Consider the following 25,071-nt stretch of genomic DNA (forward strand, 5'->3'; position numbering starts at 1 on the left):
GACCCCCCGTGTTAAACAGGACCCACTGTGTTAAACAGGACCCACCGTGTTAAACAGGACCCACCGTATTAAACAGGAACCACCGTGTTAAACAGGACCCACCGTGTTAAACAGGACCCACCGTATTAAACAGGACCCACTGTGTTAAACAGGAACCACCGTGTTAAACAGGACCCACCGTGTTAAACAGGAACCATCGTGTTAAACAGGAACCACCGTGTTAAACAGGAACCATCGTGTTAAACAGGAACCATCGTGTTAAACAGGACCCATCGTGTTAAACAGGACCCACCGTGTTAAACAGGACCCACCGTGTTAAACAGGAACCACCGTGTTAAACAGGAACCATCGTGTTAAACAGGAACCATCGTGTTAAACAGGACCCGCTGTGTTAAACAGGAACCATCGTGTTAAACAGGACCCGCTATGTTAAACAGGAACCATCGTGTTAAACAGGACCCACCGTGTTAAACAGGAACCACCGTGTTAAACAGGACCCACCGTGTTAAACAGGAACCACCGTGTTAAACAGGACCCACCGTGTTAAACAGGAACCACCGTGTTAAACAGGAACCATCGTGTTAAACAGGAACCACCGTGTTAAACAGGACCCACCGTGTTAAACAGGAACCACCGTGTGAAACAGGACCCACCGTGTTAAACAGGACCCACCGTGTTAAACAGGAACCATCGTGTTAAACAGGACCCACCGTGTTAAACAGGACCCACCGTGTTAAACAGGAACCACCGTGTTAAACAGGACCCACCGTGTTAAACAGGAACCACCGTGTGAAACAGGACCCACCGTGTTAAACAGGACCCACCGTGTTAAACAGGACCCACCGTGTTAAACAGGAACCATCGTGTTAAACAGGAACCACCGTGTTAAACAGGACCCACCGTGTTAAACAGGACCCACCGTGTTAAACAGGACCCACCGTGTTAAACAGGACCCACCGTGTTAAACAGGAACCATCGTGTGAAACAGGACCCATCGTGTTAAACAGGAACCATCGTGTTAAACAGGACCCACCGTGTTAAACAGGACCCACCGTATTAAACAGGACCCACCGTGATAAACAGGACCCACCGTGTTAAACAGGACCCACCGTGTTAAACAGGAACCACCGTGTTAAACAGGAACCATCGTGTTAAACAGGAACCACCGTGTTAAACAGGACCCCCCGTGTTAAACAGGACCCACCGTGTTAAACAGGACCCACCGTGTTAAACAGGACCCACCGTGTTAAACAGGAACCACCGTGTTAAACAGGAACCACCGTGTTAAACAGGAACCACCGTGTTAAACAGGAACCACCGTGTTAAACAGGACCCACCGTGTTAAACAGGAACCATCGTGTTAAACAGGACCCACCGTGTTAAACAGGAACCACCGTGTTAAACAGGACCCACCGTGTTAAACAGGACCCACCGTGTTAAACAGGACCCACCGTGTTAAACAGGACCCACCGTGTTAAACAGGACCCCCCGTGTTAAACAGGACCCACCGTGTTAAACAGGACCCACCGTGTTAAACAGGAACCACTGTGTTAAACAGGACCCACCGTGTTAAACAGGACCCACCGTGTTAAACAGGACCCACCGTGTTAAACAGGGACCATCGTGATAAACAGGAACCATCGTGTTAAACAGGAACCATCGTGTTAAACAGGACCCACCGTGTTAAACAGGACCCCCCGTGTTAAACAGGACCCACCGTGTTAAACAGGAACCATCGTGTTAAACAGGACCCCCCGTGTTAAACAGGACCCACGGTGTTAAACAGGACCCCCCGTGTTAAACAGGACCCACCGTGTTAAACAGGAACCACCGTGTTAAACAGGAACCACCGTGTTAAACAGGAACCACCGTGTTAAACAGGACCCACCGTGTTAAACAGGACCCACCGTGTTAAACAGGGACCATCGTGATAAACAGGAACCATCGTGTTAAACAGGAACCATCGTGTTAAACATGACCCACCGTGTTAAACAGGACCCACCGTGTTAAACAGGAACCATCGTGTTAAACAGGACCCACCGTGTTAAACAGGGACCACCGTGTTAAACAGGAACCATCGTGTTAAACAGGAACCATCGTGTTAAACAGGACCCACCGTGTTAAACAGGAACCATCGTGTTAAACAGGACCCACCGTGTTAAACAGGGACCACCGTGTTAAACAGGACCCACCGTGTTAAACAGGACCCATCGTGTTAAACAGGACCCACCGTGTAAAACAGGACCCACCGTGTTAAACAGGACCCACCGTGTAAAACAGGACCCACCGTGTTAAACAGGACCCACCGTGTTAAACAGGAACCATCGTGTTAAACAGGACTCATCGTGTTAAACAGGGACCATCGTGTTAAACAGGACCCCCCGTGTTAAACAGGAACCACCGTGTTAAACAGGACCCACCGTGTTAAACAGGGACCATCGTGTTAAACAGGAACCATCGTGTTAAACAGGGACCATCGTGTTAAACAGGAACCACCGTGTTAAACAGGAACCACCGTGTAAAACAGGACCCAACGTGTTAAACAGGTCCCACCGTGTAAAACAGGACCCAACGTGTTAAACAGGACCCCCCGTGTTAAACAGGAACCACCGTGTAAAACAGGACCCACCGTGTTAAACAGGAACCACCGTGTTAAACAGGAACCACCGTGTTAAACAGGAACCATCGTGTTAAACAGGAACCACCGTGTTAAACAGGACCCACCGTGTAAAACAGGACCCAACGTGTTAAACAGGACCCCCCGTGTTAAACAGGAACCACCGTGTAAAACAGGAACCATCGTGTTAAACAGGAACCACCGTGTTAAACAGGAACCACCGTGTAAAACAGGAACCACCGTGTAAAACAGGACCCAACGTGTAAAACAGGAACCACCGTGTTAAACAGGAACCACCGTGTTAAACAGGACCCACCGTGTTAAACAGGACCCACCGTGTTAAACAGGACCCACCGTGTTAAACAGGACCCAACGTGTTAAACAGGACCCACCGTGTTAAACAGGACCCACCGTGTTAAACAGGAACCACCGTGTTAAACAGGACCCACCGTGTTAAACAGGAACCACCGTGTAAAACAGGACCCAACGTGTTAAACAGGAACCACCGTGTTAAACAGGACCCACCGTGTTAAACAGGACCCACCGTGTTAAACAGGACCCACCGTGTTAAACAGGACCCACCGTGTTAAACAGGAACCACCGTGTTAAACAGGAACCACCGTGTTAAACAGGAACCACCGTTTTAAATAGGACCCATCGTGTTAAACAGGACCCACCGTGTTAAACAGGACCCACCGTGTTAAACAGGAACCACCGTGTTAAACAGGACCCATCGTGTTAAACAGGACCCACCGTGTTAAACAGGAACCACCGTGTTAAACAGGACCCACCGTGTTAAACAGGAACCACCGTGTTAAACAGGAACCATCGTGTTAAACAGGACCCACTGTGTTAAACAGGACCCACTGTGTTAAACAGGACCCACCGTGTTAAACAGGACCCACCGTGTTAAACAGGAACCACCGTGTGAAACAGGACCCACCGTGTTAAACAGGAACCATCGTGTTAAACAGGAACCACCGTGTTAAACAGGACCCACCGTGTTAAACAGGACCCACCGTGTTAAACAGGACCCATCGTGTTAAACAGGAACCATCGTGTTAAACAGGACCCACCGTGTTAAACAGGAACCACCGTGTTAAACAGGACCCCCCGTGTTAAACAGGACCCACCGTGTTAAACAGGAACCATCGTGTTAAACAGGAGCCATCGTGTTAAACAGGACCCACCGTGTTAAACAGGACCCCCCGTGTTAAACAGGACCCACCGTGTTAAACAGGAACCACCGTGTTAAACAGGACCCCCCGTGTTAAACAGGACCCACCGTGTTAAACAGGACCCCCCGTGTTAAACAGGACCCACCGTGTTAAACAGGACCCCCCGTGTTAAACAGGACCCACCGTGTTAAACAGGAACCACCGTGTTAAACAGGACCCACCGTGTTAAACATGACCCACCGTGTTAAACAGGAACCACCGTGTTAAACAGGACCCATCGTGTTAAACAGGAACCATCGTGTTAAACATGACCCACCGTGTTAAACAGGAACCACCGTGTTAAACAGGAACCACCGTGTTAAACAGGACCCATCGTGTTAAACAGGAACCATCGTGTTAAACAGGACCCATCGTGTTAAACAGGAGCCATCGTGTTAAACAGGACCCACCGTGTTAAACAGGACCCACCGTGTTAAACAGGACCCACCGTGTTAAACAGGACCCACCGTGTTAAACAGGAACCATCGTGTTAAACAGGACCCACCGTGTTAAACAGGAACCACCGTGTTAAACAGGACCCCCCGTGTTAAACAGGAACCATCGTGTTAAACAGGACCCACCGTGTTAAACAGGACCCACCGTGTTAAACAGGACCCATCGTGTTAAACAGGACCCACCGTGTTAAACAGGAACCATCGTGTTAAACAGGACCCACCGTGTTAAACAGGAACCACCGTGTTAAACAGGACCCCCCGTGTTAAACAGGACCCACCGTGTTAAACAGGAACCATCGTGTTAAACAGGACCCACCGTGTTAAACAGGACCCACCGTGTTAAACAGGACCCACCGTGTTAAACTTGGAACCACCGTGTTAAACAGGAACCATCGTGTTAAACAGGACCCACCGTGTTAAACAGGAACCACCGTGTTAAACAGGAACCACCGTGTTAAACAGGACCCACCGTGTTAAACAGGAACCACCGTGTTAAACTTGGAACCATCGTGTTAAACAGGAACCATCGTGTTAAACAGGACCCATCGTGTTAAACAGGAATCACCGTGTTAAACAGGAATCACCGTGTTAAACAGGACCCCCCGTGTTAAACAGGACCCACCGTGTTAAACAGGAACCATCGTGTTAAACAGGAACCATCGTGTTAAACAGGACCCACCGTGTTAAACAGGAACCATCGTGTTAAACAGGACCCACTGTGTTAAACAGGAACCATCGTGTTAAACAGGACCCCCTGTGTTAAACAGGCCCCACCGTGTTAAACAGGAACCACCGTGTTAAACAGGACCCACCGTGTTAAACAGGACCCACTGTGTTAAACAGGAACCATCGTGTTAAACAGGACCCACCGTGTTAAACAGGACCCACCGTGTTAAACAGGACCCACCGTGTTAAACAGGACCCACCGTGTTAAACATGACCCACCGTGTTAAACAGGACCCACCGTGTTAAACAGGAACCACCGTGTTAAACAGGACCCATCGTGTTAAACAGGACCCATCGTGTTAAACAGGACCCACCGTGTTAAACATGACCCATCGTGTTAAACAGGACCCACCGTGTTAAACATGACCCACCGTGTTAAACAGGAACCACCGTGTTAAACAGGACCCACCGTGTTAAACAGGACCCCCCGTGTTAAACAGGACCCACCGTGTTAAACAGGAACCACCGTGTTAAACAGGACCCACCGTGTTAAACAGGACCCACCGTGTTAAACAGGACCCACCGTGTTAAACAGAACCCACGGTGTTAAACAGGACCCACCGTGTTAAACAGGACCCACCGTGTTAAACAGGACCCACCGTGTTAAACAGGACCCACCGTGTTAAACAGGACCCACCGTGTTAAACAGGACCCACCGTGTTAAACAGGACCCACCGTGTTAAACTTGGAACCACCGTGTTAAACAGGACCCACCGTGTTAAACTTGGAACCACCGTGTTAAACAGGAACCATCGTGTTAAACAGGGACCACCGTGTAAAACAGGACCCAACGTGTTAAACAGGAACCACCGTGTTAAACAGGACCCACCGTGTTAAACAGGACCCACCGTGTTAAACAGGACCCACCGTGTTAAACAGGACCCACCGTGTTAAACAGGAACCACCGTGTTAAACAGGAACCACCGTTTTAAATAGGACCCATCGTGTTAAACAGGACCCATCGTGTTAAACAGGACCCACCGTGTTAAACAGGACCCACCGTGTTAAACAGGAACCACCGTGTTAAACAGGACCCACCGTGTTAAACAGGACCCACCGTGTTAAACAGGACCCACCGTGTTAAACAGGAACCACCGTGTTAAACAGGAACCATCGTGTTAAACAGGACCCACTGTGTTAAACAGGACCCACCGTGTTAAACAGGAACCACCGTGTTAAACAGGACCCACCGTGTTAAACAGGAACCACCGTGTTAAACAGGAACCATCGTGTTAAACAGGACCCATCGTGTTAAACAGGACCCATCGTGTTAAACAGGACCCACCGTGTTAAACAGGAACCACCGTGTTGAACAGGACCCACCGTGTTAAACAGGAACCACCGTGTTAAACAGGAACCATCGTGTTAAACAGGACCCACTGTGTTAAACAGGACCCACTGTGTTAAACAGGACCCACCGTGTTAAACAGGAACCACCGTGTTAAACAGGACCCACCGTGTTAAACAGGAACCACCGTGTTAAACAGGAACCACCGTGTTAAACAGGACCCATCGTGTTAAACACGACCCACCGTGTTAAACAGGACCCACCGTGTTAAACAGGACCCACCGTGTTAAACAGGAACCACCGTGTGAAACAGGACCCACCGTGTTAAACAGGAACCATCGTGTTAAACAGGAACCACCGTGTTAAACAGGAACCACCGTGTTAAACAGGACCCCCCGTGTTAAACAGGACCCACCGTGTTAAACAGGAACCATCGTGTTAAACAGGAGCCATCGTGTTAAACAGGACCCACCGTGTTAAACAGGACCCCCCGTGTTAAACAGGACCCACCGTGTTAAACAGGACCCCCCGTGTTAAACAGGACCCACCGTGTTAAACAGGACCCCCCGTGTTAAACAGGACCCACCGTGTTAAACAGGAACCACCGTGTTAAACAGGACCCACCGTGTTAAACATGACCCACCGTGTTAAACAGGAACCACCGTGTTAAACAGGACCCATCGTGTTAAACAGGAACCATCGTGTTAAACATGACCCACCGTGTTAAACAGGAACCACCGTGTTAAACAGGAACCACCGTGTTAAACAGGACCCATCGTGTTAAACAGGAACCATCGTGTTAAACAGGACCCATCGTGTTAAACAGGAGCCATCGTGTTAAACAGGACCCACCGTGTTAAACAGGACCCACCGTGTTAAACAGGACCCACCGTGTTAAACAGGACCCACCGTGTTAAACAGGAACCACCGTGTTAAACAGGACCCCCCGTGTTAAACAGGACCCATCGTGTTAAACAGGACCCACCGTGTTAAACAGGACCCACCGTGTTAAACAGGACCCACCGTGTTAAACAGGACCCACCGTGTTAAACAGGAACCATCGTGTTAAACAGGACCCCCCGTGTTAAACAGGAACCATCGTGTTAAACAGGACCCACCGTGTTAAACAGGACCCACCGTGTTAAACAGGACCCACCGTGTTAAACTTGGAACCACCGTGTTAAACAGGAACCATCGTGTTAAACAGGACCCACCGTGTTAAACAGGAACCACCGTGTTAAACAGGAACCACCGTGTTAAACAGGACCCACCGTGTTAAACAGGAACCACCGTGTTAAACTTGGAACCATCGTGTTAAACAGGAACCATCGTGTTAAACAGGACCCATCGTGTTAAACAGGAATCACCGTGTTAAACAGGAATCACCGTGTTAAACAGGACCCCCCGTGTTAAACAGGACCCACCGTGTTAAACAGGAACCATCGTGTTAAACAGGAACCATCGTGTTAAACAGGACCCACCGTGTTAAACAGGAACCATCGTGTTAAACAGGACCCACTGTGTTAAACAGGAACCATCGTGTTAAACAGGACCCCCCGTGTTAAACAGGCCCCACCGTGTTAAACAGGAACCACCGTGTTAAACAGGACCCACCGTGTTAAACAGGACCCACTGTGTTAAACAGGAACCATCGTGTTAAACAGGACCCACCGTGTTAAACAGGACCCACCGTGTTAAACAGGACCCACCGTGTTAAACAGGACCCACCGTGTTAAACATGACCCACCGTGTTAAACAGGAACCACCGTGTTAAACAGGACCCATCGTGTTAAACAGGACCCATCGTGTTAAACAGGACCCACCGTGTTAAACATGACCCATCGTGTTAAACAGGACCCACCGTGTTAAACATGACCCACCGTGTTAAACAGGAACCACCGTGTTAAACAGGACCCACCGTGTTAAACAGGAACCACCGTGTTAAACAGGACCCACCGTGTTAAACAGGAACCACCGTGTTAAACAGGACCCCCCGTGTTAAACAGGACCCACCGTGTTAAACAGGACCCACCGTGTTAAACAGGACCCACCGTGTTAAACAGGACCCACCGTGTTAAACAGGACCCACCGTGTTAAACTTGGAACCACCGTGTTAAACAGGAATCACCGTGTTAAACAGGACCCCCCGTGTTAAACAGGAACCATCGTGTTAAACAGGAACCACCGTGTTAAACAGGAACCATCGTGTTAAACAGGACCCACCGTGTTAAACAGGACCCACCGTGTTAAACAGGACCCACTGTGTTAAACAGGACCCACCGTGTTAAACAGGACCCACCGTGTGAAACAGGACCCACTGTGTTAAACAGGAACCATCGTGTTAAACAGGAACCACCGTGTTAAACAGGAACCATCGTGTTAAACAGGACCCACCGTGTTAAACAGGACCCACCGTGTTAAACAGGACCCCCCGTGTTAAACAGGAACCATCGTGTTAAACAGGACCCACCGTGTTAAACAGGAACCATCGTGTTAAACAGGACCCACCGTGTTAAACAGGAACCATCGTGTTAAACAGGGACCACCGTGTTAAACAGGAACCATCGTGTTAAACAGGAACCACCGTGTTAAACAGGAACCACCGTGTTAAACAGGAACCATCGTGTTAAACAGGACCCACCGTGTTCAACAGGAACCACCGTGTTAAACAGGAACCACCGTGTTAAACAGGACCCACCGTGTTAAACAGGACCCATCGTGTTAAACAGGAACCATCGTGTTAAACAGGAACCACCGTGTTAAACAGGAACCACCGTGTTAAACAGGAACCATCGTGTTAAACAGGACCCACCGTGTTAAACAGGAACCATCGTGTTAAACAGGAACCATCGTGTTAAACAGGAACCACCGTGTTAAACAGGACCCACCGTGTTAAACAGGAACCACCGTGTTAAACAGGACCCACCGTGTTAAACAGGAACCACCGTGTTAAACAGGACCCACCGTGTTAAACAGGGACCATCGTGTTAAACAGGAACCATCGTGTTAAACAGGACCCACCGTGTTAAACAGGAACCACCGTGTTAAACAGGAACCACCGTGTTAAACAGGAACCATCGTGTTAAACAGGAACCACCGTGTTAAACAGGGACCACCGTGTTAAACAGGACCCCCCGTGTTAAACAGGACCCACCGTGTTAAACAGGACCCACCGTGTTAAACAGGAACCACCGTGTTAAAAAGGAACCATCGTGTTAAACAGGAACCACCGTGTTAAACAGGAACCACCGTGTTAAACAGGGACCACCGTGTTAAACAGGAACCATCGTGTTAAACAGGACCCACCGTGTTAAACAGGAACCACCGTGTTAAACAGGGACCATCGTGTTAAACAGGACCCACCGTGTTAAACAGGACCCACCGTGTTAAACAGGAACCACCGTGTTAAACAGGAACCATCGTGTTAAACAGGACCCACCGTGTTAAACAGGAACCACCGTGTTAAACAGGAACCACCGTGTTAAACAGGGACCATCGTGTTAAACAGGAACCATCGTGTTAAACAGGACCCACCGTGTTAAACAGGAACCACCGTGTTAAACAGGAACCATCGTGTTAAACAGGACCCACCGTGTTAAACAGGAACCACCGTGTTAAACAGGAACCACCGTGTTAAACAGGGACCATCGTGTTAAACAGGAACCATCGTGTTAAACAGGACCCACCGTGTTAAACAGGAACCACCGTGTTAAACAGGGACCACCGTGTTAAACAGGAACCATCGTGTTAAACAGGAACCATCGTGTTAAACAGGAACCATCGTGTTAAACAGGAACCATCGTGTTAAACAGGGACCACCGTGTTAAACAGGAACCATCGTGTTAAACAGGAACCACCGTGTTAAACAGGGACCACCGTGTTAAACAGGAACCACCGTGTTAAACAGGAACCATCGTGTTAAACAGGAACCACCGTGTTAAACAGGGACCACCGTGTTAAACAGGACCCATCGTGTTAAACAGGAACCATCGTGTTAAACAGGACCCACCGTGTTAAACAGGACCCACCGTGTTAAACAGGAACCACCGTGTTAAACAGGAACCACCGTGTTAAACACGACCCACCGTGTTAAACAGGACCCACCGTGTTAAACAGGACCCATCGTGTTAAACAGGAACCACCGTGTTAAACAGGACCCATCGTGTTGAACAGGACCCACCGTGTTGAACAGGACCCACCGTGTTAAACAGGACCCATCGTGTTAAACAGGACCCACCGTGTTAAACAGGACCCATCGTGTGAAACAGGAACCACCGTGTTAAACAGGACCCACCGTGTTAAACAGGAACCACCGTGTTAAACAGGAACCACCGTGTTAAACAGGAACCACCGTGTTAAACAGGACCCATCGTGTGAAACAGGACCCACCGTGTTAAACAGGAACCATCGTGTTAAACAGGACCCATCGTGTTAAACAGGAACCATCGTGTTAAACAGGACCCATCGTGTTAAACAGGAACCATCGTGTTAAACAGGAACCACCGTGTTAAACAGGACCCACCGTGTTAAACAGGACCCATCGTGTGAAACAGGAACCATCGTGTTAAACAGGAACCACCGTGTTAAACAGGACCCACCGTGTTAAACAGGACCCATCGTGTTAAACAGGAACCATCGTGTTAAACAGGAACCACCGTGTTAAACAGGACCCACCGTGTTAAACAGGACCCACCGTGTTAAACAGGACCCACCGTGTTAAACAGGAACCACCGTGTTAAACAGGACCCATCGTGTGAAACAGGACCCACCGTGTTAAACAGGAACCATCGTGTTAAACAGGACCCATCGTGTTAAACAGGAACCATCGTGTTAAACAGGACCCATCGTGTTAAACAGGAACCATCGTGTTAAACAGGAACCACCGTGTTAAACAGGACCCACCGTGTTAAACAGGACCCACCGTGTTAAACAGGACCCACCGTGTTAAACAGGACCCACCGTGTTAAACAGGACCCACCGTGTTAAACAGGACCCACCGTGTTAAACAGGAACCACCGTGTTAAACAGGAACCACCGTGTTAAACAGGAACCACCGTGTTAAACAGGACCCACCGTGTTAAACAGGAACCATCGTGTTAAACAGGGACCATCGTGTTAAACAGGAACCACCGTGTTCAACAGGACCCACCGTGTTAAACAGGACCCACCGTGTTAAACAGGAACCACCGTGTTAAACAGGACCCACCGTCTTAAACAGGACCCACCGTGTTAAACAGGACCCCCCGTGTTAAACAGGACCCATCGTGTTCAACAGGACCCACCGTGTTAAACAGGACCCACCGTGTTAAACAGGACCCACCGTGTTAAACAGGACCCCCCGTGTTAAACAGGACCCATCGTGTTCAACAGGACCCACCGTGTTAAACAGGACCCACCGTGTTAAACAGGACCCACCGTGTTAAACAGGAACCACCGTGTTAAACAGGAACCATCGTGTTAAACAGGACCCCCCGTGTTAAACAGGACCCACCGTGTTAAACAGGACCCACCGTGTTAAACAGGAACCACCGTGTTAAACAGGAAGCATCGTGTTAAACAGGACCCCCCGTGTTAAACAGGACCCACCGTGTTAAACAGGACCCACCGTGTTAAACAGGACCCATCGTGTTAAACAGGACCCACCGTGTTAAACAGGACCCACCGTGTTAAACAGGACCCACCGTGTTAAACAGGAACCACCGTGTTAAACAGGACCCCCCGTGTTAAACAGGACCCACCGTGTTAAACAGGACCCACCGTGTTAAACAGGAACCACCGTGTTAAACAGGAACCATCGTGTTAAACAGGAACCATCGTGTTAAACAGGACCCCCCGTGTTAAACAGGACCCACTGTGTTAAACAGGACCCACCGTGTTAAACAGGACCCATCGTGTTAAACAGGGACCACCGTGTTAAACAGGACCCACCGTGTTAAACAGGAACCACCGTGTTAAACAGGAACCATCGTGTTAAACAGGACCCCCCGTGTTAAACAGGACCCCCCGTGTTAAACAGGACCCCCCGTGTTAAACAGGACCCACCGTGTTAAACAGGACCCCCCGTGTTAAACAGGACCCACCGTGTTAAACAGGACCCACCGTATTAAACAGGACCCACCGTGTTAAACAGGACCCACCGTGTTAAACAGGAACCACCGTGTTAAACAGGAACCATCGTGTTAAACAGGAACCATCGTGTTAAACAGGACCCACCGTGTTAAACAGGAACCACCGTGTTAAACAGGAACCACCGTGTTAAACAGGAACCATCGTGTTAAACAGGAACCACCGTGTTAAACAGGAACCATCGTGTTAAACAGGAACCATCGTGTTAAACAGGAACCACCGTGTTAAACAGGACCCACCGTGTTAAACAGGACCCACCGTATTAAACAGGAACCACCGTGTTAAACAGGAACCATCGTGTTAAACAGGAACCATCGTGTTAAACAGGAACCACCGTGTTAAACAGGAACCATCGTGTTAAACAGGACCCACCGTATTAAACAGGACCCCCCGTGTTAAACAGGACCCCCCGTGTTAAACAGGAACCATCGTGTTAAACAGGACCCACCGTATTAAACAGGAACCACCGTGTTAAACAGGAACCATCGTGTTAAACAGGCCCCACCGTGTTAAACAGGAACCACCGTGTTAAACAGGACCCACCGTGTTAAACAGGAACCACCGTGTTAAACAGGAACCATCGTGTTAAACAGGACCCACCGTGTTAAACAGGAACCACCGTGTTAAACAGGACCCACCGTGTTAAACAGGAACCACCGTGTTAAACAGGACCCACCGTGTTAAACAGGAACCACCGTGTTAAACAGGACCCACCGTGTTAAACAGGACCCACCGTGTTAAACAGGAACCACCGTGTTAAACAGGACCCACCGTGTTAAACAGGAACCACCGTGTTAAACAGGAACCACCGTGTTAAACAGGACCCACCGTGTTAAACAGGAACCACCGTGTTAAACAGGAACCACCGTGTTAAACAGGAACCACCGTGTTAAACAGGAACCACCGTGTTAAACAGGAACCACCGTGTTAAACAGGACCCACCGTGTTAAACAGGAACCACCGTGTTAAACAGGAACCACCGTGTGAAACAGGAACCACCGTGTTAAACAGGACCCACCGTGTTAAACAGGACCCACCGTGTTAAACAGGAACCACCGTGTTAAACAGGACCCACCGTGTTAAACAGGACCCACCGTGTTAAACAGGAACCATCGTGTTAAACAGGAACCATCGTGTTAAACAGGAACCACCGTGTTAAACAGGAACCATCGTGTTAAACAGGACCCCCCGTGTTAAACAGGAACCACCGTGTTAAACAGGACCCACCGTGTTAAACAGGAACCATCGTGTTAAACAGGAACCATCGTGTTAAACAGGAACCACCGTGTTAAACAGGAACCACCGTGTTAAACAGGAACCATCGTGTTAAACAGGAACCATCGTGTTAAACAGGAACCACCGTGTTAAACAGGAACCACCGTGTTAAACAGGAACCATCGTGTTAAACAGGAACCACCGTGTTAAACAGGAACCATCGTGTTAAACAGGACCCCCCGTGTTAAACAGGAACCACCGTGTTAAACAGGACCCACCGTGTTAAACAGGAACCATCGTGTTAAACAGGAACCATCGTGTTAAACAGGAACCATCGTGTTAAACAGGACCCACCGTGTTAAACAGGACCCACCGTGTTAAACAGGAACCACCGTGTTAAACAGGAACCATCGTGTTAAACAGGAACCATCGTGTTAAACAGGAACCATCGTGTTAAACAGGAACCACCGTGTTAAACAGGAACCATCGTGTTAAACAGGACCCCCCGTGTTAAACAGGAACCACCGTGTTAAACAGGACCCCCCGTGTTAAACAGGAACCATCGTGTTAAACAGGAACCACCGTGTTAAACAGGAACCACCGTGTTAAACAGGACCCACCGTGTTAAACAGGACCCACCGTGTTAAACAGGAACCACCGTGTTAAACAGGACCCCCCGTGTTAAACAGGAACCATCGTGTTAAACAGGAACCACCGTGTTAAACAGGACCCATCGTGTTAAACAGGACCCACCGTGTTAAACAGGACCCACCGTGTTAAACAGGAACCACCGTGTTAAACAGGAACCACCGTGTTGAACAGGAACCACCGTGTTAAACAGGACCCACCGTGTTAAACAGGAACCACCGTGTTAAACAGGACCCACCGTGTTAAACAGGACCCACCGTGTTAAACAGGACCCACCGTGTTAAACAGGACCCATCGTGTTAAACAGGAACCACCGTGTTAAACAGGGACCACCGTGTTAAACAGGAACCACCGTGTTAAACAGGACCCACCGTGTTAAACAGGACCCACCGTGTTAAACAGGGACCACCGTGTTAAACAGGACCCATCGTGTTAAACAGGGACCACCGTGTTAAACAGGACCCACCGTGTTAAACAGGACCCACCGTGTTAAACAGGACCCACCGTGTTAAACAGGACCCACCGTGTTAAACAGGGACCACCGTGTTAAACAGGAACCACCGTGTTAAACAGGACCCACCGTGTTAAACAGGACCCACCGTGTTAAACAGGGACCACCGTGTTAAACAGGACCCACCGTGTTAAACAGGACCCACCGTGTTAAACAGGACCCACCGTGTTAAACAGGACCCACCGTGTTAAACAGGAACCATCGTGTTAAACAGGACCCACCGTGTTAAACAGGAACCATCGTGTTAAACAGGAACCATCGTGTTAAACAGGACCCACCGTGTTAAACAGGACCCACCGTGTTAAACAGGACCCACCGTGTTAAACAGGACCCACTGTGTTAAACAGGACCCATCGTGTTAAACAGGAACCACCGTGTTAAACAGGACCCACCGTGTTAAACAGGACCCACCGTGTTAAACAGGGACCACCGTGTTAAACAGGAACCACCGTGTTAAACAGGAACCACCGTGTTAAACAGGAACCATCGTGTTAAACAGGAACCATCGTGTTAAACAGGACCCCCCGTGTTAAACAGGGACCACCGTGTTAAACAGGACCCCCCGTGTTAAACAGGAACCATCGTGTTAAACAGGACCCCCCGTGTTAAACAGGGACCACCGTGTTAAACAGGGACCATCGTGTTAAACAGGAACCACCGTGTTAAACAGGACCCACCGTGTTAAACAGGACCCACCGTGTTAAACAGGGACCATCGTGTTAAACAGGAACCACCGTGTTAAACAGGACCCACCGTGTTAAACAGGACCCACCGTGTTAAACAGGAACCATCGTGTTAAACAGGACCCACCGTGTTAAACAGGGACCATCGTGTTAAACAGGACCCCCCGTGTTAAACAGGAACCACCGTGTAAAACAGGACCCAACGTGTTAAACAGGACCCCCCGTGTTAAACAGGACCCACCGTGTTAAACAGGACCCACCGTGTTAAACAGGACCCACCGTGTTAAACAGGACCCCCCGTGTTAAACAGGAACCACCGTTTTAAATAGGACCCATCGTATTAAACAGGACCCACCGTGTTAAACAGGACCCACCGTGTTAAACAGGAACCATCGTGTTAAACAGGACCCACCGTGTTAAACAGGACCCATCGTGTTAAACAGGACCCACCGTGTTAAACAGGACCCACCGTGTTAAACAGGACCCACCGTGTTAAACAGGAACCATCGTGTTAAACAGGACCCACCGTGTTAAACAGGACCCATCGTGTTAAACAGGGACCACCGTGTTAAACAGGAACCATCGTGTTAAACAGGACCCACCGTGTTAAACAGGAACCACCGTGTTAAACAGGACCCACCGTGTTAAACAGGAACCATCGTGTTAAACAGGACCCACCGTGTTAAACAGGACCCATCGTGTTAAACAGGGACCACCGTGTTAAACAGGAACCATCGTGTTAAACAGGACCCACCGTGTTAAACAGGAACCACCGTGTTAAACAGGGACCACCGTGTTAAACAGGAACCATCGTGTTAAACAGGGACCATCGTGTTAAACAGGACCCACCGTGTTAAACAGGAACCATCGTGTTAAACAGGAACCACCGTGTTAAACAGGACCCACCGTGTTAAACAGGACCCACCGTGTTAAACAGGAACCATCGTGTTAAACAGGAACCATCGTGTTAAACAGGAACCACCGTGTTAAACATGACCCACCGTGTTAAACAGGACCCATCGTGTTAAACAGGACCCACTGTGTTAAACAGGAACCACCGTGTTAAACAGGACCCACCGTGTTAAACAGGAACCACCGTGTTAAACATGACCCACCGTGTTAAACAGGAACCACCGTGTTAAACAGGACCCACCGTGTTAAACATGACCCACCGTGTTAAACAGGAACCACCGTGTTAAACAGGAACCATCGTGTTAAACAGGAGCCATCGTGTTAAACAGGACCCACCGTGTTAAACAGGAACCACCGTGTTAAACAGGACCCACCGTGTTAAACATGACCCACCGTGTTAAACAGGAACCACCGTGTTAAACATGACCCACCGTGTTAAACAGGACCCACCGTGTTAAACTTGGAACCACCGTGTTAAACAGGAATCACCGTGTTAAACAGGACCCACCGTGTTAAACAGGACCCACCGTGTTAAACAGGACCCACCGTGTTAAACAGGAACCATCGTGTTAAACAGGAACCACCGTGTTAAACAGGACCCCCCGTGTTAAACAGGACCCACTGTGTTAAACAGGACCCACCGTGTTAAACAGGAACCACCGTGTTAAACAGGAACCACCGTGTTAAACAGGAACCATCGTGTTAAACAGGAACCATCGTGTTAAACAGGACCCACCGTGTTAAACAGGACCCACCGTGTTAAACAGGACCCATCGTGTTAAACAGGACCCATCGTGTTAAACAGGAACCATCGTGTTAAACAGGAACCACCGTGTTAAACAGGAACCACCGTGTTAAACAGGAACCATCGTGTTAAACAGGAACCACCGTGTTAAACAGGACCCATCGTGTTAAACAGGAACCATCGTGTTAAACAGGACCCACCGTGTTAAACAGGACCCACCGTGTTAAACAGGACCCACCGTATTAAACAGGACCCACCGTATTAAACAGGACCCCCCGTGTTAAACAGGACCCATCGTGTTAAACAGGACCCACCGTGTTAAACAGGACCCACCGTGTTAAACAGGACCCACCGTATTAAACAGGACCCATCGTGTTAAACAGGACCCACCGTGTTAAACAGGACCCACCGTGTTAAACATGACCCACCGTGTTAAACAGGACCCACCGTGTTAAACAGGAACCACCGTGTTAAACAGGACCCATCGTGTTAAACATGACCCACCGTGTTAAACAGGAACCATCGTGTTAAACAGGACCCACCGTGTTAAACAGGACCCACCGTGTTAAACAGGACCCACCGTGTTAAACAGGACCCACCGTGTTAAACAGGACCCACCGTGTTAAACAGGACCCATCGTGTTAAACAGGACCCACCGTGTTAAACAGGGACCCACCGTGTTAAACAGGACCCACCGTGTTAAACAGGAATCACCGTGTTAAACAGGACCCACCGTGTTAAACAGGACCCACCGTGTTAAACAGGACCCCCCGTGTTAAACAGGACCCACCGTGTTAAACAGGAACCACCGTGTTAAACAGGACCCCCCGTGTTAAACAGGACCCACCGTGTTAAACAGGACCCCCCGTGTTAAACAGGACCCATCGTGTTAAACAGGACCCACCGTGTTAAACAGGAACCACCGTGTTAAACAGGACCCACCGTGTTAAACAGGACCCACCGTGTTAAACAGGAGCCATCGTGTTAAACAGGACCCACCGTGTTAAACAGGACCCCCCGTGTTAAACAGGACCCATCGTGTTAAACAGGACCCACCGTGTTAAACAGGACCCACCGTGTTAAACAGGAACCACCGTGTTAAACAGGACCCCCCGTGTTAATCAGGACCCATCGTGTTAAACAGGAGCCATCGTGTTAAACAGGACCCACCGTGTTAAACAGGACCCATCGTGTTAAACAGGACCCACCGTGTTAAACAGGAGCCATCGTGTTAAACAGGAACCACCGTGTTAAACAGGACCCACCGTGTTAAACAGGACCCACCGTGTTAAACAGGACCCACCGTGTTAAACAGGACCCACCGTGTTAAACAGGAACCACCGTGTTAAACAGGACCCACCGTGTTAAACAGGACCCCCCGTGTTAAACAGGACCCACCCTGTTAAACAGGACCCACTGTGTTAAACAGGACCCATCGTGTTAAACAGGAGCCATCGTGTTAAACATGACCCACCGTGTTAAACAGGAACCACCGTGTTAAACAGGACCCCCCGTGTTAAACAGGACCCACCGTGTTAAACAGGAACCACCGTGTTAAACAGGACCCCCCGTGTTAAACAGGACCCACCGTGTTAAACAGGACCCACCGTGTTAAACAGGACCCACCGTGTTAAACAGGACCCACCGTGTTAAACAGGACCCACCGTGTTAAACAGGAACCATCGTGTTAAACAGGACCCCCCGTGTTAAACAGGACCCCCCGTGTTAAACAGGACCCACCCTGTTAAACAGGACCCACTGTGTTAAACAGGACCCATCGTGTTAAACAGGAGCCATCGTGTTAAACATGACCCACCGTGTTAAACAGGAACCACCGTGTTAAACAGGACCCCCCGTGTTAAACAGGACCCACCGTGTTAAACAGGAACCACCGTGTTAAACAGGACCCCCCGTGTTAAACAGGACCCACCGTGTTAAACAGGACCCACCGTGTTAAACAGGACCCACCGTGTTAAACAGGACCCACCGTGTTAAACAGGACCCACCGTGTTAAACAGGACCCACCGTGTTAAACAGGACCCACCGTGTTAAACAGGAACCATCGTGTTAAACAGGAACCACCGTGTTAAACAGGAACCACCGTGTTAAACAGGACCCCCCGTGTTAAACATGACCCACCGTGTTAAACAGGGACCATCGTGTTAAACAGGAACCATCGTGTTAAACAGGACCCCCCGTGTTAAACAGGACCCCCCGTGTTAAACATGACCCACCGTGTTAAACAGGGACCATCGTGTTAAACAGGAACCATCGTGTTAAACAGGACCCCCCGTGTTAAACAGGACCCACCGTGTTAAACAGGAACCATCGTGTTAAACAGGATCCACCGTGTTAAACAGGAACCACCGTGTTAAACAGGAACCACCGTGTTAAACAGGACCCACCGTGTTAAACAGGGACCATCGTGTTAAACAGGAACCACCGTGTTAAACAGGACCCACCGTGTTAAACAGGACCCACCGTGTTAAACAGGAACCACCGTGTTAAACAGGACCCACCGTGTTAAACAGGACCCATCGTGTTAAACAGGAACCATCGTGTTAAACAGGACCCACCGTGTTAAACAGGAATCACCGTATTAAACAGGACCCACCGTGTGAAACAGGAACCACCGTGTTAAACAGGACCCACCGTGTTAAACAGGAACCATCGTGTTAAACAGGACCCACCGTGTTAAACAGGAACCATCGTGTTAAACAGGACCCACCGTGTTAAACAGGACCCCCCGTGTTAAACAGGAACCATCGTGTTAAACAGGAACCACCGTGTTAAACAGGAACCATCGTGTTAAACAGGACCCACCGTGTTAAACAGGACCCACCGTGTTAAACAGGACCCACCGTGTTAAACAGGACCCACTGTGTTAAACAGGAACCATCGTGTTAAACAGGACCCACCGTGTTAAACAGGAACCACCGTGTTAAACAGGAACCATCGTGTTAAACAGGACCCACCGTGTTAAACAGGACCCACCGTGTTAAACAGGACCCACCGTGTTAAACAGGAACCACCGTGTTAAACAGGACCCACAGTGTTAAACAGGAACCATCGTGTTAAACAGGACCCACCGTGTTAAACAGGAACCATCGTGTTAAACAGGACCCACCGTGTTAAACAGGAACCATCGTGTTAAACAGGAACCATCGTGTTAAACAGGACCCACCGTGTTAAACAGGACCCACCGTGTTAAACAGGACCCACCGTGTTAAACAGGAACCATCGTGTTAAACAGGAACCACCGTGTTTAACAGGACCCACCGTGTTAAACAGGACCCCCCGTGTTAAACAGGAACCATCGTGTTAAACAGGAACCATCGTGTTAAACAGGACCCACCGTGTTAAACAGGAACCATCGTGTTAAACAGGAACCACCGTGTTAAACAGGAACCATCGTGTTAAACAGGAACCACCGTGTTAAACAGGAACCACCGTGTTAAACAGGAACCATCGTGTTAAACAGGAACCACCGTGTTAAACAGGAACCACCGTGTTAAACAGGACCCACCGTGTTAAACAGGAACCACCGTGTTAAACAGGACCCACCGTGTTAAACAGGACCCATCGTGTTAAACAGGAACCATCGTGTTAAACAGGAACCACCGTGTTAAACAGGAACCACCGTGTTAAACAGGAACCATCGTGTTAAACAGGACCCACCGTGTTAAACAGGAACCATCGTGTTAAACAGGAACCATCGTGTTAAACAGGAACCACCGTGTTAAACAGGACCCACCGTGTTAAACAGGAACCACCGTGTTAAACAGGAACCATCGTGTTAAACAGGAACCACCGTGTTAAACAGGAACCACCGTGTTAAACAGGAACCATCGTGTTAAACAGGAACCACCGTGTTAAACAGGAACCATCGTGTTAAACAGGACCCACCGTGTTAAACAGGAACCATCGTGTTAAACAGGAACCACCGTGTTAAACAGGAACCATCGTGTTAAACAGGAACCACCGTGTTAAACAGGAACCACCGTGTTAAACAGGAACCATCGTGTTAAACAGGACCCACCGTGTTAAACAGGAACCACCGTGTTAAACAGGAACCACCGTGTTAAACAGGACCCACCGTGTTAAACAGGAACCACCGTGTTAAACAGGACCCACCGTGTTAAACAGGACCCATCGTGTTAAACAGGAACCATCGTGTTAAACAGGAACCACCGTGTTAAACAGGAACCACCGTGTTAAACAGGAACCATCGTGTTCAACAGGACCCACCGTGTTAAACAGGAACCATCGTGTTAAACAGGAACCATCGTGTTAAACAGGAACCACCGTGTTAAACAGGACCCACCGTGTTAAACAGGAACCACCGTGTTAAACAGGACCCACCGTGTTAAACAGGAACCACCGTGTTAACAGGACCCACCGTGTTAAACAGGGACCATCGTGTTAAACAGGAACCATCGTGTTAAACAGGACCCACCGTGTTAAACAGGAACCACCGTGTTAAACAGGAACCACCGTGTTAAACAGGAACCATCGTGTTAAACAGGAACCACCGTGTTAAACAGGAACCACCGTGTTAAACAGGAACCATCGTGTTAAACAGGAACCACCGTGTTAAACAGGAACCACCGTGTTAAACAGGGACCACCGTGTTAAACAGGAACCATCGTGTTAAACAGGAACCATCGTGTTAAACAGGACCCACCGTGTTAAACAGGAACCACCGTGTTAAACAGGGACCACCGTGTTAAACAGGAACCATCGTGTTAAACAGGAACCATCGTGTTAAACAGGAACCATCGTGTTAAACAGGAACCATCGTGTTAAACAGGGACCACCGTGTTAAACAGGAACCATCGTGTTAAACAGGAACCACCGTGTTAAACAGGGACCACCGTGTTAAATAGGAACCATCGTGTTAAACAGGAACCACCGTGTTAAACAGGGACCACCGTGTTAAACAGGAACCATCGTGTTAAACAGGAACCATCGTGTTAAACAGGGACCACCGTGTTAAACAGGACCCATCGTGTTAAACAGGAACCATCGTGTTAAACAGGACCCACCGTGTTAAACAGGAACCACCGTGTTAAACAGGAACCACCGTGTTAAACAGGACCCACCGTGTTAAACAGGACCCATCGTGTTAAACAGGAACCACCATGTTAAACAGGACCCATCGTGTTAAACAGGACCCACCGTGTTGAACAGGACCCACCGTGTTAAACAGGAACCACCGTGTTAAACAGGACCCACCGTGTTAAACAGGACCCATCGTGTTAAACAGGACCCACCGTGTTAAACAGGACCCATCGTGTGAAACAGGAACCATCGTGTTAAACAGGAACCACCGTGTTAAACAGGAACCACCGTGTTAAACAGGAACCACCGTGTTAAACAGGACCCACCGTGTTAAACAGGACCCATCGTGTTAAACAGGAACCACCGTGTTAAACAGGACCCACCGTGTTAAACAGGACCCATCGTGTTAAACAGGAACCACCGTGTTAAACAGGACCCACCGTGTTAAACAGGACCCATCGTGTTAAACAGGACCCATCGTGTGAAACAGGACCCACCGTGTTAAACAGGAACCATCGTGTTAAACAGGACCCATCGTGTTAAACAGGAACCATCGTGTTAAACAGGACCCATCGTGTTAAACAGGACCCACCGTGTTAAACAGGACCCACCGTGTTAAACAGGAACCACCGTGTTAAACAGGACCCACCGTGTTAAACAGGAACCACCGTGTTAAACAGGACCCACCGTGTTAAACAGGAACCACCGTGTTAAACAGGAACCACCGTGTTAAACAGGACCCACCGTGTTAAACAGGACCCACCGTGTTAAACAGGACCCACCGTGTTAAACAGGACCCATCGTGTTAAACAGGACCCACCGTGTTAAACAGGACCCACCGTGTTAAACAGGACCCACCGTGTTAAACAGGAACCACCGTGTTAAACAGGACCCACCGTGTTAAACAGGAACCACCGTGTTAAACAGGACCCACCGTGTTAAACAGGACCCACCGTGTTAAACAGGACCCACCGTGTTAAACAGGACCCACCGTGTTAAACAGGACCCACCGTGTTAAACAGGACCCATCGTGTTAAACAGGAACCACCGTGTTAAACAGGGACCATCGTGTTAAACAGGACCCACCGTGTTAAACAGGAACCACCGTGTTAAACAGGAACCACCGTGTTAAACAGGACCCACCGTGTTAAACAGGAACCACCGTGTTAAACAGGAACCACCGTGTTAAACAGGGACCATCGTGTTAAACAGGACCCACCGTGTTAAACAGGACCAACCGTGTTAAACAGGAACCACCGTGTTAAACAGGAACCACCGTGTTAAACAGGAACCACCGTGTTAAACAGGACCCACCGTGTTAAACAGGAACCATCGTGTTAAACAGGGACCATCGTGTTAAACAGGACCCACCGTGTTAAACAGGAACCACCGTGTTAAACAGGAACCATCGTGTTAAACAGGAACCATCGTGTTAAACAGGAACCATCGTGTTAAACAGGACCCACCGTGTTAAACAGGGACCATCGTGTTAAACAGGACCCACCGTGTTAAACAGGACCCACCGTGTTAAACAGGAACCACCGTGTTAAACAGGAACCATCGTGTTAAACAGGGACCATCGTGTTAAACAGGACCCACCGTGTTAAACAGGGACCATCGTGTTAAACAGGACCCCCCGTGTTAAACAGGAACCATCGTGTTAAACAGGGACCATCATGTTAAACAGGACGCCCCGTGTTAAACAGGACCCACCGTGTTAAACAGGACCCCCCGTGTTGAACAGGACCCACCGTGTTAAACAGGACCCACCGTGTTAAACAGGACCCCCCGTGTTGAACAGGACCCACCGTGTTAAACAGGACCCCCCGTGTTAAACAGGACCCACCGTGTTAAACAGGACCCCCCGTGTTAAACAGGAACCATCGTGTTAAACAGGAACCACCGTGTTAAACAGGGACCACCGTGTTAAACAGGAACCACCGTGTTAAACAGGACCCACCGTGTTAAACAGGACCCACCGTGTTAAACAGGAACCACCGTGTTAAACAGGAACCATCGTGTTAAACAGGAACCACCGTGTTAAACAGGAACCACCGTGTTAAACAGGAACCATCGTGTTAAACAGGACCCGCTGTGTTAAACAGGACCCGCCGTGTTAAACAGGAACCACCGTGTTAAACAGGACCCACCGTGTTAAACAGGACCCACCGTGTTAAACAGGACCCACCGTGTTAAACAGGACCCATCGTGTTAAACAGGACCCACCGTATTAAACAGGAACCATCGTGTTAAACAGGACCCACCGTATTAAACAGGACCCACCGTGTTAAACAGGAACGACCGTGTTAAACAGGACCCACCGTGTTAAACAGGACCCACCGTGATAAACAGGAACCACCGTGTTAAACAGGAACCACCGTGTTAAACAGGACCCACCGTATTAAACAGGAACCACCGTGTTAAACAGGAACCATCGTGTTAAACAGGAACCATCGTGTTAAACAGGACCCACCGTATTAAACAGGACCCACCGTGATAAACAGGAACCACCGTGTTAAACAGGAACCATCGTGTTAAACAGGACCCACCGTATTAAACAGGAACCACCGTGTTAAACAGGAACCATCGTGTTAAACAGGACCCACCGTGTTAAACAGGAACCATCGTGTTAAACAGGAACCATCGTGTTAAACAGGACCCACCGTGTTAAACAGGACCCACCGTGTTAAACAGGACCCAACGTGTTAAACAGGACCCACCGTGTTAAACAGGACCCACCGTGTTAAACAGGACCCACGGTGTTAAACAGGACCCACCGTGTTAAACAGGACCCAACGTGTTAAACAGGACCCATCGTGTTAAACAGGAACCATCGTGTTAAACAGGACCCCCCGTGTTAAACAGGA

Source organism: Heptranchias perlo, chromosome 6, assembly GCF_035084215.1.
Source record: "Heptranchias perlo isolate sHepPer1 chromosome 6, sHepPer1.hap1, whole genome shotgun sequence".
Classification (NCBI taxonomy): Eukaryota; Metazoa; Chordata; class Chondrichthyes; order Hexanchiformes; family Hexanchidae; genus Heptranchias; species Heptranchias perlo.